Source organism: Panthera tigris, chromosome A1, assembly GCF_018350195.1.
Source record: "Panthera tigris isolate Pti1 chromosome A1, P.tigris_Pti1_mat1.1, whole genome shotgun sequence".
Lineage (NCBI taxonomy): Eukaryota > Metazoa > Chordata > Mammalia > Carnivora > Felidae > Panthera > Panthera tigris.
This window is the reverse complement of record NC_056660.1, coordinates 163,634,145-163,640,144: the sequence shown is the minus strand read 5'-3', so window position 1 is coordinate 163,640,144 and position 6,000 is coordinate 163,634,145.

Below are 6,000 nucleotides of genomic sequence, written 5' to 3'. Positions count from 1 at the left end.
TGGTTACATGAGTATATAATATGTGTAAACATTTGTTCAGCTAAACTCTTAAAATTCTTGTACTTTCTTTGTTTCAATGGGAATATTTTATTTCTCAATTTTTAAAAGTGAAAAAATGCAAAAATACAGCATGTAAAACTCATCTATGTTATTAGAAGTCAGGATACTACTTACCATCATGATGAGCTTGTGACTAGAAGAGAACAAGAGTAGGCATCAGCAAAGTTGGAAATTTTCTTTACTTGACAAGTGAAAAGAGTGAGAATAAGTGAATAAGAAATACACACACAAACACAAGACCTCCCTATTTTGATGAAAAGAAGTCAGTTTCTTCAAACCATGCCCCTTAGTCTCACATCAGAACCAGCTAAAATGAGATTGCAAATCTCACTTTCTCTCTCTAATATATGACCCACCTGTGTAGATGAGTGTGTATAAAGACACTTTGGTATTATGTATACATGGTAGGAGCACATTTATTAGTAATTTTAGCACAATGGCAAATTGTAAATCTTCTCTGAACTCAACTCTTTCAGATACTGCTTTTAACACATAGGTTTTAAGAATAATTAGCTAGAAATACTTTTGCTATAAAGTGTTTTTTCAATTATTTTCTTTTACAGATCATCTTAGAGTCACAAAAATCTTTACGTATTCTTCTTGCCTCAGATGAACTATTGTTTAAAACAAGACTTAAATAGAAATGTAATTCAGTCGCTTCTACTAAAGATGTTCTTAAAAAATTCCTAGGGATTAAAAAAAGCAGTTTCACACATTTTTGCCCAATTTCCCTATAGAGCATTTATGCATGATTTGGACTCTATTTGGTGCACCTATGCTAACAGCAGGAATTCTTAATATAGGTATACGTTTAGCAGCCACATTGTGAACAGCATGAATAGAGGAATAAACATGACCTCAAATCAAAAGATCAGCACAATACCCCTAGCACCAAAAGGCAGGGAGGAAGCCTTTGGCTCTGGTTTCCATGAACAGAATTCAGCAAGATTTCAGTTAATTAATTGCAGCCAAGTCTGTGCTAAGAGCAAACCCATGGGATAAAAAGGTACCAGACTATAAGGAGAAGCAAAAACTTAGGACTCAATCCACCCTACACTACTCCATATCATTTGAATGAGCAGCCTAAGCTCAGTGCTTTCAATTAAAATAATATTTCTCACAAAACTTTTTATATTATTAAAGACTTCAAAGTGCCAAAAATATATTTTAACTAAAAACCTTATTATTTTCTTCTCATTCCCTTTTCCATGTATGATTTATTTTCCAAACACAGATTTCAACAACTTAGAAAGTACTATGTTTGGAGGAAGATTCAAGGGTAGCTTTTCTCTTTCCTAAAAGGGAAAATCTAGAAATACATCAGTCACTGGTGTCAATCCATGACAGTTCAAATCGCCAAAGGTATTTGATAAACTTTAATCACTGTCACAACTGTAAAGGTTACTGAGCAGCTCCAACACAAATCAATTACAATTGTGTTACACAAATCTGAAAATGTGTGTTTGTGTGTGTGTGTGTGTGTGCACACGCCCTTGACAGTTAAATCTTCGGGTATATCAGTATTAAGTTCACCTACGCATAAAAATAACAACAGTAAAAACAATAACACCAACAAAAAAGGACAAACAAGATTAACATTTATTCTCATTCAATAATAGATTTAGGCAGCCCAGAGCTGTTTTGCTCTGCCATCTTTAGTGTGCTGCCTCATTTCACAATATGGCTGCTTCTGCTCTGGTCATCATGTCCACATCCCAGGAATAAAAAAGAGACCAAGAATGGAAACCTCACTCCATTTGAGGATATTTCCTGAAAATTGCAAACAACACTTAATTCTCAGTGTTCAAAATTTATTCATAAGACCACAACTATTTCAAGGGGAAATCCAGTTTTTGAGTGGGCAGCAAGGTAGTCAGCTAAAATTGGGGTTCTTATTAATAAGAAGAGCAGAAGAATTGACATCTGGAATGGATAGAATTTTTTCTCACTTTAAAAACATTAAAAACAGGTTACTGGCCTCCTAGGGGAAAAAAAAACCCTACTAGATGATTCAGTCTAATTAAAATGAAAACAGGTCTATTATTCACCATAATGTAAACAAAAGCTAAACTTTCAATTTTAAACTGAATATTCCACTGACATTCATAAATATAAGTAAAAAAATTTCTATATATCAGAGAACATCGAAAACTTAAAAAAAACTGTATAATTATATTTTATTGACTGGGAGAAGGAGAGGGGGCTGATTAATTTCTTTTAAAAGAGAAAAAATAACTTAGAAATAATTTCATCCCACTCCTAAATCAGAATTAATGCTCTCAGTTGGGAGTTACGCTGTCATCTTTGAGAACCACTGATTTGAACATACTATTTCTGGAAATGATTTCTTTTAGTAATTACTAACAGTTTATGAAAAGATCTGCAATTCTATATTTCCAAGTGTTCAAGTAATCTTAACTCATCAAAATGCTAAAATCTTTTATATCAAAGTTGTCTAAGACTTATTCATATAAATGGCCTGCCTGTTCCCTGACAGCTGGAACCTCTTAGTGCAGACCTGTAGCCTCAGCCCCACCCCAAGTGCAGGGACTCATCTGGTCTCTGAGCAGGAATCCATAGCTCATGGTCCATCTTGCAGATCCACTCTAACCTAGCAACCAGGTTTTCGGAGCAGAGCCTCTGCACTCTGCCCGATGCCAGGCTTTCCTTGTACGAGACTCTTAAAAACCCATTCCACAGCACACTGGACAGTCCCTGTCAAAGACTGTGAATGAATCCACCATTAATAGGAATCCATACCTCATCATTTAGCTCTTCATGCTGTTTTTGAACACCTATCAATGGATTTCGTAAACCAACACTGAAGTCGACTGCAAGTCGGGCATGTTGCCAGCCATTGGCAATAAAAAAGATCAAAAGCACAGTCGCCTGCCCTCTGGTGGGAGGGACAGCTGAAATTGTGAAAATGATATTCCTTATACACAGTTAGATCTGGTCTCCTAGAATGTTATTCCATTGTTTTTAAGTCTGAACTCTGTAGTCACATGGAATAGATTCCCATTCAGACTTCCACAAATCCACCCTTCAATATGGAATATTTCAAATAAGAGTCCATTCCTGTCAGTCTCCCGAAACTTCACTGCAACTTGCACATCCTACAAATAACCTTCCTTCAAAATCATACACACACTCATTTCTTTCTCTTCTCCAAGCTCTTAAAACCGTGTTACTGTAATTCTTAAGTCAAATGAGTTTGTTTCTTCACTTTCTGTGAGATAAATCCCAGTTTGAAAATATCCTTCTTAGAATATAGCATTTAGAGGGGTGCCTGGGTGGCTCAGTCAGTTAAGCGTCCATATTCAACCCAGGTCATGATCTCACAGTTCTTGAGTTTGAGCCCTCGTGGGGCTTTGTGCTGACAGCTCAGAGCCTAGATCCTGCTTCAGATTCTGTGTCTCCCTAACTCTCTGCCCCTCCCCTGGCCACACTCTCCCCCCGCCTCAAAAATAAATAAACATTTAAAAAATTAAAAAAACAAGAGTATAGCATTTAGAAATGAATACAAGAAAATGCCTCAGTGTGTCTTAACTCTACTTAACAGAACTTAGTTATTTCATTTAGAATACCATGTCACAATTCTTGCCCCCCCCCCCAAAAAAAAAGAGCTGAAAATGAGTTTAAGGAACTTCTCAGATCACTTTTGAACTGAACTAATAGGTGATCTTAAGTTCTGGAAGCTCTGGTTTTCTTACTGTTGGTGCATCCCTTTAGTTGGTGCCATTTGTGAGGCAGTCTGGCATAATAGTTACAGTTGCGTCAGAACTGGGTCCACGTACCATTCCCCACTTGCTCACTACATGAACTTGGAAAATTACTTTAAGATATTGAACCTCAGTTATTGTAAAACCATGAAAATAAGGGTCCTTACTCCTTAAGGTTTTTGAAGGTGATATCTGCCAATATGTATAAAGCACACTGTTACAGAGTAAGAACTTGACATATGTGAAAGACCAGAATTAACAGTTATTTTTTTAGTTATGAATGATTCACATATAACTTAGGAATCATTAATCAAACACAGACTTTAAGTAACCTAGGATAGTCCTGTCATTCAATTCAAGAACCCTTCACTAATCACTCCATATATGTTATGTTTTATATCAGGTGCTGGTCATCTAAAAATGAATTAAGCTATCTTAAACCTCAAGAAGCCCAATGTTGAATGAAAAACCAGAGATGTATAGAAACAGTTATTCCACAATTGCACAGATAGAGCTTGCTAGGACAGCACTCCTGCCATCTCACTGCATCTCATTCCATTCTAGAATATAATGCTTTCCCAGCATGCAATGAAAATTCAATAAATGTTGGTTGATGTTCCGTACTCAAGATTTCAGAAAAGTAATAATGCTGGCCTTGTTCACACAATACTTTGGTCTGGGGCTTTATAAATTAAGTCCTTTCATCTTGGAGTAGATTTACATACACTGCCATTTCCTAATTCTTGGGACTTAAGGGATGGTGAAAAGGCACCACTACCATCTCCAAGAAGAAACTTCTGGAAAGTTGATGACATGAGGTTCAATACATATTTACAAAATATTATACAAACTTTTAAAAGTGTCTAGGGTAAAAAAATGATTTGGAAGACATACCCCAAAACATTAAAAATATCTATGTAACAGTGAAATCATGAGAGATTTTATTGATATCCTTATACTTCTAAATTTTTAAATAGTTCTCAATGAGTGTGCATATTAAAAGAAATACATGAAAAACTCTAGTAGGAGAAAGGAAACAGGTGAGTGATGGGAGTGCAGGAATACAGACGATGGGAGATTAAGAAGCAGAATGGGGATCCTAGGTATATAAAGGTTGTAAGCTAAAGAATAAAGGCAACAGCAGAAAGGATTAGAATGACAATAAAAATATAGATTTACTGCTCTGATAGTATCTAGTTCTTTTTACATTTTGGGCAGGCCATATCTCCAGTTTTCTTACTGAGTAGGTCCATTGGCCATTGGAATGACTGAAACATAATGATTTTGCCTATCTGCCCAAAACTTAGGTAAAAATATGAAATTGAATCTTGTTGCAACTTAAAAAAAAAATGTGTGAATTGTTCTTAAACACACTAGTCTTAGTAAATGTGTCACAGCGGGATAAAAACAAAATCAATGAACTGTAAATGCACAGCCTTGACTTATTAACAAAGTAATGCATTTTCTAAATGTAAGACTTTTGCTTTTAAATATAAGGTTCAAGATAGGGGTGGCTGGTTGGCTCATTTGTTTAAGCAACTGATTCTTTTTTGGCTAAGGTAATGATCTCACTGTTCCTGAGTTCCAGCCCCGCATTGACTTCTTTCTCTCTCTCCCCTGCTTGTGGTCTCTCTCTCTCAAAATAAATAATAAATAAACTTTAAAAAATCAGGATAAATATTTGTGAAATTAATGAACCAAAATAATCTCTTTATATTTCTGTTGTTGCCTTAAATATTTCTCTCAAACAATTCACTGGGTAGGTAGGTAGGTAGGTAGGTAGGTAGACAGGTAGATAGATATTGGCAAAACTATAACACTTTAATTAAAAATATTATTTGATTTCCCCTGATGGATGCAATATCTCTTCCTCTGAATTCCCTAAATATGAAATCAATATCTTAATCATGTAACTTCCACATTCTCTTTTGTAGTATAGATATTTACTTAGACATTTTATTATACTTCCTCAACTATTCTGTAAGTTTATTGTTTGTGTCCTATTCATTTTATATCCCTTAAGAGCAATCTTAAATTACTTTTAAGACTGGAATTATATAAATATAATAAATAAAAGTGTTCCCCAAAGTTCTGAGAATATTTTGTGGACTGAATCAACATTTATTACTTTAATAAATAAAAGTATTTTTGCATTTTTAAAAATGATTGTGGACACCGCCCAACTGGATTTCAAAACTACTTCTCATATGAGTGACTG